Here is a 13,859-nt window from a genome sequence, read left to right on the forward strand (position 1 = left end):
ACCACGCCCTCTGTGTTGGCCCCGTCTAGAGCCGGCTGCGGCCGCCACCGGGCGCTGTTTGCTCCCAGTTCCCTCCCAGTGCTCCCAGGAAAAGCGATACCGGGACGGAAAGCGCTCGCGATTCCTTCCCGCTGCTCCCAGGATCGCTCCCGATGCCGCGCGGGGCGAGGGTGTTTTGGAACCCCTGCCTGGGCAGAGAGCGGCTGATTTTGGGTTTCGGCACCGCCTGGGGCGGGCTGGGAGCGGAGGAGGAGCGGGAGGAAGAGGAAAGGCAGGAGCGGATGGAACAGGAGGAGCTGCAAAAGGAGGGACAGAGAAAAAGAAAGAGAAGGAGCGGGAGGAAGAGGAAGAGGAGGAGCAGCACGAGCAGCAGCACGCGGTTCCCCCGCCAGCCCGCTCAGGCCGCCGCTCCCCCCGCTCTGGCAGAATCGCCCCTCCAGGAACCCGCAGGTGAGCGGGGAGGGGGAGCTCACCCCAAATCCATCGCAGGGGTCCCCAGGAGGTTTTTTGTGCGGGGCGGGGATTGTTTCGAACTTGCAGGACCCCAAAGCCGAACGGCAGATGGCCCTGGAGGGATCTTCGCGGGTCCCATGTGGCGATCGCCCGGTACCGGCGGGCAGAGCCCGGAGATGAGCGGGGTCCGGGCCCCCCGGGGCTGAAAGGGGCGCTGACTTCTGCAGCTGCACTTGGGCAACGACCATCAAACCCAACGCGCTCAGCGCTTGTTTTCCTCCCAAAGCAGGATTTCCCATTCCCAAACCTCGGCCCGATGGAGGAGGAGAGCGCCTCGAGGAAGAGGAGGATATCCCGGGAGCCGCAGGCAGGTGAGGAGGAAGTCTGTGCCCATTTCCCCCTTTCTCCTGCTCCATCTCCCAGCCCAGCCTGGCCCGCGGCTGCAGCACAACCCCGCTGCCGACGCAGTCCTGCCGGGGATGCGTGGGGGGATCTCCTTGCCCTTCCCTGTGGCACAGAGGCAAATCCCATCCTCTCCTTGTCCTTCCTCCCCCAGACACAGAGCTGAGCACGGAGCCCAGGGAGGACAAATCCCGGCAACAGAACCTCATGGAAGAGGGCATTTTGAGCAGCTCCACGGTGCAGGAATCCAGTAAGGAAGAAAAGCCCCGGAGATGCCGCACAAGGACGGGCTGCAAACGCAAATCTCGAGCATCTGATGAGGAAAGATCTACTCTGGCCTGGGGAGGTGGTGGGAGCTCAGAGCTGGAGGCCCCTGAACAGCCTGAACAGGGTGAAGAGTAGCCCCACAAGTGCTCAAAATGTGGGAAGAGCTTCAGGTGGAGATCCGAACTGATCCGCCACTGGAGAACCCACACCGGGGAGAGGCCCTACGAGTGTGACCAATGCAGGAAGAGGTTTCAGACCAGCTCCAGTCTCCTCCTGCACCAGCGGATTCACACGGATGAGAGGCCCTTCTGCTGCCCCGACTGTAGGATGGGCTTCAAGCAAAACTCCCACCTCGTCATCCACCGGCGCATCCACACTCGGGAGAGGCCCTATGACTGTCCTGAGTGTGGAAAGAGCTTCAGCTCGACCTCCCAAGTGATCAGACACCAGAGGAGTCCCACGGGCGAAAAGCCCTATGAGTGTGGGGAGTGTGGGAAGGGCTTTAGCCTTAGGTCCCACCTGATCGTCCACCACATGACCCACACTGGGGAGAGGCCCTATGAGTGTGACCAATGCAAGAAGAGGTTTCCCAACAGCTCGCATTTCCTTGTGCCCCAGCGGATTCACACGGATGAGAGGCCCTTCCGCTGCCCCGAATGCAGGATGGGCTTCCAGCGAAACACCCACCTCGTCAGGCACCAGCACATCCACACCAGGGAGAGGCCCTATGAGTGTCCCCATTGTGGGAAGAGCTTCTCCAGGAGCTCTCACTTGACCCAATACCAACGGAGCCAGCACTGAGGGAAGCCCTGTGACTCTCACGAGTTTTGGAAGAGTTTTGTGCGCTGCTCCAGCTCCATCCCCCATGGGAGAATCCCCCTTGGATGATCCCCAGTGACCCCCGGTGGGCAGAGCCCCGGTGATCTGTGGTGCCAGTGATCCGTGTTGGGCAGACACCTGGCTGAGGGCTCCACATCCTCCTGGCTCCCTGTGGCCTGGATTTCTTTTTCATTTCTCTTTATCTTTCAAAACCCTCAAAAATGGGGTAAAAATAAAAATTTGTAACACAGTCCTGGATGGGGACATGGGGGGACCTTTCAGGGGATGTGGGGGGTGCTGGGTTCAAGGGAGCTGAGGATTCCAGGTAGGAAATTAGGAGTTGCTCAGGGCTTTGAGCACCCCAGGCCGAGTGGCTCCGGCTGTGCTGGGAGACCCTGGGGGAGGTTCTGGGGCAGCTGATCAAGGACCCTGCCCTGGAACTGTCCCACTGTTCCTGGTGTCCCCTTTCCAAGATGCCCCTCTCCTTGCTGTCCCTCCACTTGCCCCCTGCCCGTTCCTGTGTCACCCCACTCCTGGTCCTGTCCCCATCCCAGTGCTGATCCCATTCCCAGTCTCATTCCCTGTCTCTGTTGTTTATCCTCTGGATGCCATTCCCATATTTCCAGTCCCATATTCCCCGCACTGTTCCCATTCTTCTATTCTCAGTCCCAGTGCTGGTCTACCATTTCCATGTTCCCTGTCCTGTTCCCATATTGCCATTCCCAGTCCCGTTGCTGTATTCCCATTTCCAACCGCTGTGCCTCCTTTCGAATCCACATTCCATATTTTCGCTCCAGTTCCTGTTTCCATATTCACTGTCCTGTTTCCGTATTCCTCTCCCCAATCCCATTCCAGGTCCCCCTACGGTATTGCTGGTCCCATTCCCAGTCCATGTTCAGTATTCCTGGTCCACATTCCCAGTCCCATTCCTAGTTCCATTCCTGGACCCTTTTCCCAGGCCCGGTTCCAATTCCAGATCCTTGTCTCATATTGCTGGTCCCTTGCCCAAGTCCCAGTTCGGTATTCCCAGTCCCATTCTTGGTCTGTGTTTCTATTCCATGTATCATCCCCAGACCCTGCTTCTTATTTGCAATAGCGTGCCCATTCCTGGTTCACATTGCTAATCCCTGTCTCCGTACCTGGTCCCTTTTCCCATTCCGTGTCCATATCCCCATTCCCTCGCTGCATTTCCAGTCCCCATTCCTGGTCCCAGTCCCCATTTCTGCTTCAGTCTCCATTCCCGCTCCTGTCCCCGCTCCCTGTCCCCATTCCCTGTCCCCATTCCCAGTCCCCAGTCCCTGTCCCCATTCCCGCCTCTCCCATGGGGTCCTCAGGGCTCCCCAGCTCGGCCTGCCTGTGGCACACGAACCCTTCAGCCCTGCTGCTGCCCTTGCCCAGCTGCACACAGCACAAGGCTTTGGGCATTTCTCAGAGGCCCCAGCTGGCCACAGCAGCCCCTCCTGCCAGCACCCGCTGTGCCTCACAGCCCTCCCTGCTGCTGGGGCCATGCAGGGGACACGGGCCTGCAGGAGCCTCCTGTTCTTGCCACAGGAGCAAGGCTGCAGCTCCAGCCTTTGGGCCCTGGGCCGCAGCAGCCCAGGGGAGGCCCAGCTGCAGAGCTCGCAGCCCCAAATGTGTTTCACTGGAGCACTTTGGAACTCTGATCCCCATCCCATATTCTCTCTGCGGCCGCTGGTTCCATCTGCCCTGTCTTGCTCCCCCATTCCCAATCCCGGTCCTATTCCAGGTGCTGTTCCTGGTCCCCACTTCCATTCCCTGTCCCATTCTTAGTCCCTGTCCCAATTCCCAAGATCATTCCAAGTCCCTGTCTCGTATTTCCAGACCGATTCCTGACCCTTTAACATGTTCGCAGTATCCGTCCCCATTCCCGCTCCCTCTCCCCTCTCTGTCGCCGCCGCCATGGCTCCGGCTCCTCCCTCGCCATTGACGTCACCGGGGAAGCCCCACGCGGCTCCCGCCCACCAATCACAGCGCGCGATCTCTCCTCGATTTGCATAACCACGCCCTGTATCTTGGCCCTGTCTAGCGCCGGCTGCAGCCGCCTCCCGGCGCTGTTTGCTCCCAGTTCCCTCCCAGTGCTCCCAGGAAAAGCCTGACTGGGAGGGAAAGCGCTCCCAACTCCTTCCCGCTGGTCTCAGGATCGCTCCCGGTGCCGCGCACGGCAGGGCCACTTTAGAACACCCCCAGGGCAGAGCGCAGCTGCTTTTGGTTGTCGGCACCGCCCGGGGCGGGCTGGGAGCGGAGGAGGAGCGGGAGGAAAAGGAAAGGCAGGAGCGGCAGGAACAGGAGGAGCGGGAAAAGGAGGGGCAGAGGAAAAGAAAGAGGAGGAGCGGGAGGAAGAGGAAGAGGAGGAGCAGCACAAGCAGCAGCACGCGGTTCCCCCGCCAGCCCGCTCAGGCCGCGGCTCCCCCCCCTCTGGCAGAATCGCCCCTCCAGGAATCCGCAGGTGAGCGGGGAGGGGGAGCTCACCCCAAATCCATCGCAGGGGTCTCCAGGAGTTTTTTGTGCGGGGCAGGGATTCTTTGCATCTTGCAGGACCCCAAAGCCGAACCGCAGATGGCCCTGGAGGATTCTTCGCGGGTCCCACGTGGCGATCGCCCGGTACCGGCGGGCAGAGCCCGGAGATGAGCGGGGTCCGGGCCCCCCGGGGCTGAAAGGGGCGCTGACTTCTGCAGCTGCGCTTGGGCAGCGGCACCATCAAACCCAACGCGCTCAGCCCTTGTTTTCCTCCCAAAGCAGGATAACCCCTCGGCCCGCAAGAGGAGGAGGAGGAGGCCAGGAGGAAGAGGAAGATGTTCCGGGAGCCGCAGGCAGGTGAGGAGGAAGTCAGTGCCCTATTCCCCCTCTCTGTTGCTCCATCTCCCAGCCCAGCCTGGCCCCCGGCTGCAGGACAACCCTATTGCCGATGCCGTCCTGCCAGGGAGGAATTGGGGGGATTTCCTTCTCCTTCTCTCTAGCATGGAGGCAAATCCCTTCCTCTCCTTGTCCTTTCTCTCCCAGACATGGAGCTGAGCGTGGAGCCCAGAGAGAACAAATCCCTGTGGCAGAACATTGTGGAAGAGGCAGTTGTGAGCAGCTCCAGGGTGCAGGAATCTAACGGGGAGGAAAAGCCTCGGAGATCCCACACAAGGACAGGGTGTAAACGCAGATCTCAGGGATCCGAGGAGGAAAGATCTACTCTGGGCAGGGGAGGTGGCCGGAGCTCAGAGCTGGGGGCCCGTGAGGAGCCTCAGGATGGGGAGAAGCCCCACAAGTGCTCGAAATGTGAGAAAAGCTTCAGGTGGAGATCCTACCTGATCAAACACCAGAGGATCCACACGGGGGAACGGCCCTATGAGTGTGGGGAGTGTGGGAAGAGCTTCAGTTTTAGCTCCAGCCTAAGTGTCCACCAGAGGATCCACACCAACGAGAGGCCCTACGAGTGTGAACAATGCAAGAAGAGGTTTACCGCCAGCTCCAATCTCCTCGTGCACTGGCGGATTCACACAGATGTGAGGCCCTTCCACTGCCATGACTGTGGGATGGGCTTCAACCGAAACTCCCACCTCGTCACCCACCGGCGCATCCACACTGGGGAGAGGCCCTACGAGTGTCCGGAGTGTGGGAAGTGCTTCAGGAATAGATCTGCCCTAAACGTCCACCAGAGGAGTCACAGAGGGGAACGGCCCTATGAATGTGGGCAGTGTGGGAAGAGCTTCAGCCTTAGGTCCCACCTAATTATCCACCAGAGGAGCCACACAGGGGAGAGACCCTACGAGTGTGATAAATGCAGGAAGAGGTTTCAGAGCAGCTCCCTTCTCCTCGTTCACCAGAGGATTCACACAGATGAGAGGCCCTTCCGCTGCCCCGTCTGTGGAATGGGCTTCAAGCAAAACTCCCATCTCGTCACCCACCAGCGCACCCACACTGGGGAGAGGCACTACGTGTGTGATAAATGCAGGAAGAGGTTTAAAAGCAGCTCAAGTCTCCTTCTGCACCACCGGATTCACACAAGAGAGAGGCCCTTCCGCTGCCTGGACTGCAAGAAGGGTTTCAAGCACAACTCCCACCTCGTCAGGCACCGGCGCATCCATTCCAGGGAGAGGCCCTAGGAGTGTCCCCAGTGTGGGAAGAGCTTTAGCCACAGCTCCAGCCAGAGGAGCCGCACGGCGGAATGGCCCTATGAGCGTGGGGAGTGTGGGAAAAGCTTCAGCATGAGCTCCAAACTGATGAAACACCAAAGAAGCCACACTGGGGAGAGACCCTACGAGTGGGACCTATGCAAGAAGAGGTTTCAGACCACCTCTGATCTCCTCAGGCAACAGCGGATTTACACAGATGAGAGGCACATCCACTGCCCAAACGGCGGGATGGGTTTCAAGTAAAACTCCACCCTCGTCAGGCACTGGCGCATCCACACTGGGAAGAGGCCCTACGAGTGTCCCCAGTGTGGGAAGAGCTTCTCCAGGAGCTCTCACTTGACCCAACATCAAAAAAGCCAGCACTGAGGGAAGCTGTGTGAGTGCCCCGAGTGCGGGAAGAGCTTCATTCACTGCTCCAGCTCCATCCCCCATGGGAGGATCCGCACTGGATGATCCCCAGTGACCCCCGGTGGGCAGAGCCACGGTGACCTATGATGCCAGTGATCCATGTTGGGAAGACATGTGGCTGGGGGCTCTATATCCTCCTGGCTCCCCGTGGCCTGCATTTTCTTCTCATTTCTCTTTGTCCCTTCAAAGCACCCAAAATTGGGGTAAAAATAAAGATGTTCCTCAAAGATGTGGATGGGGACTTGGGGGGATCTTCCAGGGGATATGGGGGATGCTGGGTGCCAGGGAGTTGTGGCTTCCTGGCAGGAATTTGGGGTTGCTCAGGGCTTTGACTTGCACAGGCCAAGCGTCTCTGGCTGCACTGGGAGACCCTCATGGAGGTTCTGGGATAAAGGACCCCCTGCCTTGGAATTGTCCCCATGTCCTCTCATCCCTTTTCCTTGTGTCGCATGTCCAGGATCCCCCTGTCCCTGCTTTTGCTCCCCTCACCCCCTGCCCATTTCTGTGTCACCTCACTCCCGGTCCCATCCTGCTCCTATCCCAGTCCTGATCCCATTCCCGCTCTCATTTCCTGTCCTGTGTTTTCTGACTGGTTGTCGCTGACATATTCCCACTCCCATATTCCCTGCCCTTTTCCCAGTCTTTTATTTCCCATCCTGCTGCAGGTCCTGGATTTCCATTGCTTTATTCCCTGTCCTGTTCCCATATTCCCAGTCCCAGTCCCATTCCTGTTTTGCCATTTCTGACAGCGGCCCGTCTTCCTAATCCCCAGCCCATATTCTCTCTCCAGTTCCTGTTCCCATATTATTTCCTGTCCTGTTTCCACATTTCCCTGCCTGGCCCCATTCCTGGTCGCCCTCCATACACTGTCCCATTCCCGCTCTTAGTCCTGAATTACCTGTCCCATTCTGATATTCCAGCTCCCATTCTTGCTCTCTCTCCCTGTTCCCTGTATCATTTCCAGTCCCTGTCACCTATTTCCAGTCCCATTCTCAGGCCCTGTCCTCATTCCCAGGTCCTGTCCCCATTCCTGGTCCTGTCCCTTATTCCCTGTCCCATTCTTAGGCCCTGTCTCCATTCCAAGTATCCTTCCCAGTACCTGCCTCCTTTTTCCATATCCATTCCCGGTCCCTGTCCATTCTCCAAATCCCTGTGCACATTCACAGTCCTTTCCTGTATAACATGTGGCATTCCCGGTCTTGTCCCAGCCCTTCCCGATCCTTCCTCACCCCCGGCTGAGTGGGGGGCTCAGCCCAGGACCCGTCGTCGTTCAGGGCTCCCCTGAATGCAGCAAATGGGAGCGTTCCTGCCTCGGACAGGCCCCAGCAGAGGATGGGATCCTGTCCCTCTTTGAGGGTGCTTAAGGGTATTCTGGCCCCATTGAAGAGGAGTTGTTCTCCTTTTAAAGTTTTTTTCAGGGGATGCCACCACTACCAGGGTTGTTTTCCAAGGTTTTAGGATGTTTGTGGGGCTGCAGCTCCAGAAGCCCCTCCTAAGGAGGGATCATGGTGGCTTAAAGGGACATTTTTAGGAGGACCCCCACTACAAGCCCCTGCAGGGGCTGTTTTTCCCCCCAGGGTGGGGTTTTGGGGTTCTCTCTACCATCGCCGCTTTAGGAGCCCCCTAAATTCAGACCGCACTAGAACTCTCCATTAAAGGGCAACACCACTCCTGTTGATTCCGGCAGCAGAGCCCCAGAGAGGGTTGGGGGTCCCGGGGGGATTTGGGGGTATCTAGGTGATGGCAATGGGAGCTCTGTGCTGGGTATAAACCTTACTGAGCAGGTCCTGGGCGGAGTTCATGGGTCTTGGGGCTGTTTGGGGTCACGGTGGTTTTTGTGGGATTTCCACGGGCCGTCAAGTGGGGGGGTTTGGCAATCCTGGGGTTGGAACTGGGGGTCCCAAGGCTGTTTTGAGGTATCTTGTTGACAGAAATTGAGTCCCGTGTCACATATAAACCTTCTCAAGGTGATCCTGGGGGAGTGTTGGGAGCTCCTGTGGGAATTTTGATGTCCTGAGAGGGTTTGGGGGACTCAGTATGGGATTTTTTAGTGTTTTTGAGAGATTTTGGAGGGTTCCAAAGATGTTTTCAGGATCCCAGGGGAGGTTGGGGTGTCCTGGGGCAGTTGAGGGTTTCCAGGAGGGTTTGGGGGTACCTGGGTGATGCCTGGGTGACAGAGCTGAGAGCCTGTGCTGGGTCTGAACCTTCTCACTATGCACAGGCAGCATCAGCGTGTGCAGGGAGATCCTGGGTGGCCAGGGGGTGCCCCCTGAACTCCCCTCACCTCTGGATCTGCTGCAAACATCTCACCTAAAACCCTGAGAGCTGTGATGAGTGGCAGCCTAGGAGTCTTTCTCACTGTCTGCCACCCTGGCAGAACAACCCAGGCACAGCACTACATTAGGGAACTTCCATGGTTTTCTTCCCCTTCTGTTTCCATCACTGACATATTTCCAGAGACATCACCCTGCAGATGTGCCCCAAGCGGTTTGGTAATTCCTCAGCCTCAATTTCAACCTGTTCCCAGCGCCTCTTGGTGACCTGGGCAGCGCCGTCGGCCACCGCGAATCCCCCGGATCCCAGCTGGATGGAGAGGAATTCCCGCCCGTCGGAGCCGAGCCCATGGGATCCACGGATGCTCCCGTGGGACAGGAGGTCCCAGCCGGGAACCTCCTGCAGCGTGGGGAGACCTGGGGAGGGATTGGACCCACGGAGTCACACGGAATTGTGTCCCGGTGCCACAGAGACCCATTGCAGCCCTAGGCAGCCCCAGAGTCTGATGGAGACCCACAGAGCCGCATCCCAGCCCCTTGCATCCGCATGGATGCACATCCCAGTGCCCCAGACCCCGGCCCAGCCCCAGGGATCCCCAGGGCAGTGCCACAGTTGCCATCGCAGGCGCACAGATCCCCCAGGCCCGGCTCCCCGCGCTGAGCCCCGCTCTGGCTGTGCCGCTCCTGCAGCATCTGCAGCTCCCTGCTGGCCCCGTGCCGGTGCCGCTCCTTGTGCTGCCTCTGCCTGTGCCCAGATCCCGCCTGGGCTCCGGCCGCCATCCCCGGCCGCTGCGGCCCCGCCCGGCCCCGGCTGTGGCGGCGCTGGAAGGGGATCCCATCCAGGGAGCCCACGGACACCAACGGGGGAAGCCCGGGCCGGGCTCCGGCAGCGCCACGGGCAGGGAGCGCAGCGAGAGGAGAACTGGGGGGACACGGAGATTTGGGGGAACTGGGGCATCACGGGTGGAAGAAAAAGGGAATGGGGAAAACTGGGAGAACTGGGAAGGGGGTTTGGGGATTGCAGGAGGGAGAAATAGAGAGGCTTTGGAAGGGGTAGAGGTGGAATGGGTGGGGTTAAGGGGTGTTCCCTGTATCCAGGAACAGGAGCTCCAAAGGTCCCCGGTGTCCCCACTCCCAGCACAAGGGGGGAAGCCCGGGATGGCTGGGAATAGAGGTCCCGGATGTCCTCATTGTAGAGGAAACGAGAGGCTGGGTGCTCAGAAAGGCAGGAATAAGCAAGAAAAAGGGGGCTCAGAGGGTTGGGATAGGGGAGATGGCCGGGAAAGGGGTGCAGGAGATGTTGGTGCGGGATAAGGTGGCAGAGAGTGCAACTCGCGCCCGCGAATGGGCGTTCGGGGGGATCGCGGCGCCCAGGAATGGGAGTTTAGGGGACTTTCGGTGTTTCGGAATGAGCGAATAAATAGTCCCGGTACCGGGCGCCCCCCTAACCTCTCGCCGGCCCCCCGGGGCCCCGGGAGCGGCCCCGGCCCCAGCGCTGGAGCCATCGCGCTGCTCCGCTGCGGCCCCGCCCACAGCACCGGCCCCGCCCCCAGGGCCTCCTCCGGCCCCGCCATTGGCGCCGCTCTTTCCTGCCCGCCAATGGCAGCCCGCGGGCTTTGTGACGTCACCGGTCGCTGGGCAGATCTCGGCAGGGAGGGCGGGGAACGCGGAAGCGAAAGTGCCCGAGGGAGCGCGGGGGGAGGGCCGGGCGGAATTCCAGGGAATTCCCCGGGATCCCCTCCTGGCATCCCCCGGGACCCTCCTCGGCCACGCACTGCGGGACCCCCGCGCCGGGCTGTGCTCAACTCCCGGGGCCTGCGCTCAAAGCCAGCCTGGAACCCGCTGCCTTCGGCCCAAAGCCCGGCAAGCACCGCCAGCCGCCGATCCATTTTCTCCTGCGGCTGCGGCTCCCGGCCCCGGCGGAGCAGGACTGGGCGCTGGGACTGCCATCCCTGATTGCCAATCTCGTACTCTCGTACTCTCTGTCCTGTGCTCTCCCTTTCCTTCGGGTGATCATCAATCCCCGAGCGGCTGCAGAGCCCCGTGCCCAGCTCGGGTTTCCCAGGAAAGGGAGGCCTGGGGGTGCGGTGGCCCGGGCTGGGCGGGAATGGGGGTCCGGGGGTCCCCGGGGTGACAGAAACAGGGGGTGCAGGGGCTGGGCGAGGAGGATCCCCGGGAAAGGGGGTGCAGGGGGTCCCGGAGCCCAGGAATGGGGATTCCAGGGGTCTCAGGGGGGCTCACCAAAGCCCCTCCCAGAGGGGAGCAGGAGCTGGGTCAGGAGCTGTGGGGAGAGAAAAGGGGGTGACCCCGGCATGGGGGGACATGGGGGAGTCACACGCGCTCCGAGGGGGGGACACGCCCCCGGGGACCCCTCCTCACCTTCTCCCGCAGCGGAGGCCGAGCCCCAGCCCCGGCAGACGGAGCCCAAGACGAAGCCCCCGAGCCCCGGCAGCGTCTTGGGGGGGCGTCCGGCGGCAGCTCCGGGGGCGGGAGGGGGAGGATCCGGGAAAGGGCGGCGGCTGCTGGGAAGGGACCGGGATAGACCGGGACAGGATAGGATAGACTGGGACACTGGGATACACCGGGCCCAGGACTGGGACCCACTGGGTTCAGAGCACACTGGGACCCAGCAGGACCAGAAGTGGCACAACAGGGATCATAGTGGAAGACACTGGGATTGCCTCAGAGTGACTGGGATAATACTGGTGGAAACTGGAACCTTAAGGGGACATGTGGCTGTGACTGTCAATGACTGCAGGCATGCTGATGGTAACTGGGATATACTGGGAGTGTCTGTGACCATACTGGTGGTGACTGGGAACACACTGGGAACAACTGGGATTGACTGAGACCATGCTGGGGGAGACTGGCATTCTACTGGGCTCATATTGGGATGATACTTGGAATGACTGGGTCTCTGCTAGGGGTAACTGGGAGCAACTGGGATCAGAGTGGGAGGAACTGGGAGCAACTAGGGCCATGCTGGGAGCAACTGGCATCATGGCATAGGAGTACGATCCTACTGGGAGTGACTGGGTCTGTGCTAGAGGCAACTGGGATCACACTGGGAGGAAATGGGACCATGCTGGGGACAATTGAGATCATATTGGGAGCAACTGGGTCTACACTGAGGGTGACTCGGGTCATTCTGGGATCATACTGGAAGTGAGTAGGAGCATGCTGAGGGGAAGTGGGACCATGTTGGGGCAACTGGGATAGACAGGCAGCAGCTGGAATCATGTTGGAGGCTACTGGGAGATACTGGGAGGGAGTGGAAGCACACTGAGGACAACTGGGAGAGACCAGGAGTGACTGGGATCACAGAGGAACCATAAAGTTACTGGAAAAACACTGTGAATTTCTGGGAGTGACTGGGATGACACTGGGAGTGACTGGAACCATACTGAGTGACTGGGAGCAACTGGGACCATGCTGGGGGCAAATAGTACCATACTGAGAGTGACAGGGTCCATATTGGGAAGGACTGGAGCCACAGCAGCAGCGACTGGGACCATACTGGGGCTGACTGGAACCACGCTGAGAGTGGCTGTAACTGTACTGGGAGCAGTGGGAACTGTACTGGGGGTGAATGGGAGCCACAAGGGCCCATGCTGGGAGTGACCTGGGCCCCCCTGGGGGAAACTGGCCCAGCTGGGGCTCAGGGTTTTCTCCCCCAGGGCTGCCCCAGGTCCTGCTGCCAGCCCCGGCCCCACAGAGCTGAGGGACAGGGGACAGCTGAGGGACAGGGCACAGCTGAGGGACAGGGGACAGCTGAGGGGCAGGTGACAGCTGAGGGACAGGGCACAGCTGAGGGACAGGGCACAGCTGAGGGACAGGGCACAGCCGAGGGACAGGGGACAGCTGAGGGACAGGGCACAGCCAGGGAACACGGCCTGGCCCAGGGACACTGAGCTCCAGCATTTTGGGCTCTTGTGCCCGGGCTGTTGCCCTTGGGCTCCCAGCACAGCCCAAGGGGGAGAAGCCCCTCCAGAAACTGTTGTTTGCTTGAAGCTTTGCTCTTGGACATTCCCAAGGAGCCCCTGCAGGGGCTGGAGCCTGGCCGGGTGCCCAGGGCCACCAAAGCCACTCTGGCAGTGCCCTCCTGCCCCGGGCAGGGCAGAGAACACCCAAGGAAAGGCTCGTGCTGGGCTCAGGGCAGGGACAGGGCACTCCCCTGGCGCTGCCACAGGCACAACAGAGCCAGCCTGGGGACAGGATTGGGATTTGTGTCCCATGGAATCCCAGCAGGGATTGCTTCTCATTTCACTGCTGGTGGATTTGTTATCTTCTGTTAGAGCCAGGATTAATACTCGGGAGACGGAGCTCGTGTTCAGACTCAGATATTTATTAATTCTTATCTATGTTACAGTCTCAGGAACCGTCAGTTCTGCTAACAAGTGAAAAATGGCTGTGTCTCTAACTCTTTCCAAGGTCTTTTAAGAGCTATTTATCCAATAACGAGATGACACCTGTATTATTTATACTTTTAACCCAATAACCAGAGACCAAATATTTGCAATGTGGATCTTTTCACCCAACTGGAAATAAAACACCCAAAACCATGAAGAAGAAGGTGAATAAAGAAGAACATAGCCTACACCCTAAATCCTCCATATTGCTTCATATATAAAACCATATACTTAAATCGTAAACTTTAAATTTTCCTTCCTGTGATATCACACAATTCTATTCAACCTACACACCCATAATCCCAGAGCTATCACTCAATTTTGAAAGCCTGTTCCACAACCTCAGGTCAAATGTAGTTCTTGCTTGAGGGTCAGTGCCTTTTAGCACAGAAAGCCTGAAATTCTAAATTTCCAGCGTTCCAACATCTCCCCCTCTTGTTTGAACCATGTTTGAACCATGAAAACTGTTTTGACAGCTTTGCTTTGCTGGGCTTAGCACTCCATGGAGTGCTAGGGAGAAACATCCTTGACTGAAGAATGATTTCTCTCTCTATAGCTACATTTGGCACAAAAGGTGATGTTTACAGGGCCATGGATGTCTAATTCGTCAGGTTCAGAAGGTGCCTGGGGAAGGTGACTGGAACTGGCCAAGCATCTACTGGCATGCAAACTAAACAGGTGAAAAA

The 13,859-nt window shown here is 59.1% G+C and overlaps 1 pseudogene; it reads left to right on the forward strand.

Annotated features, from left to right (window-relative positions):
• LOC134563059 (zinc finger protein 850-like) overlaps window positions 1-6,719 on the forward strand; it is a 45,869-nt pseudogene extending 39,150 nt beyond the window's left edge.
• The last annotated feature ends 7,140 nt before the right edge of the window (window positions 6,720-13,859 follow it).

This window comes from Prinia subflava, chromosome 33 (assembly GCF_021018805.1).
Source record: "Prinia subflava isolate CZ2003 ecotype Zambia chromosome 33, Cam_Psub_1.2, whole genome shotgun sequence".
Taxonomy (NCBI): Eukaryota; Metazoa; Chordata; class Aves; order Passeriformes; family Cisticolidae; genus Prinia; species Prinia subflava.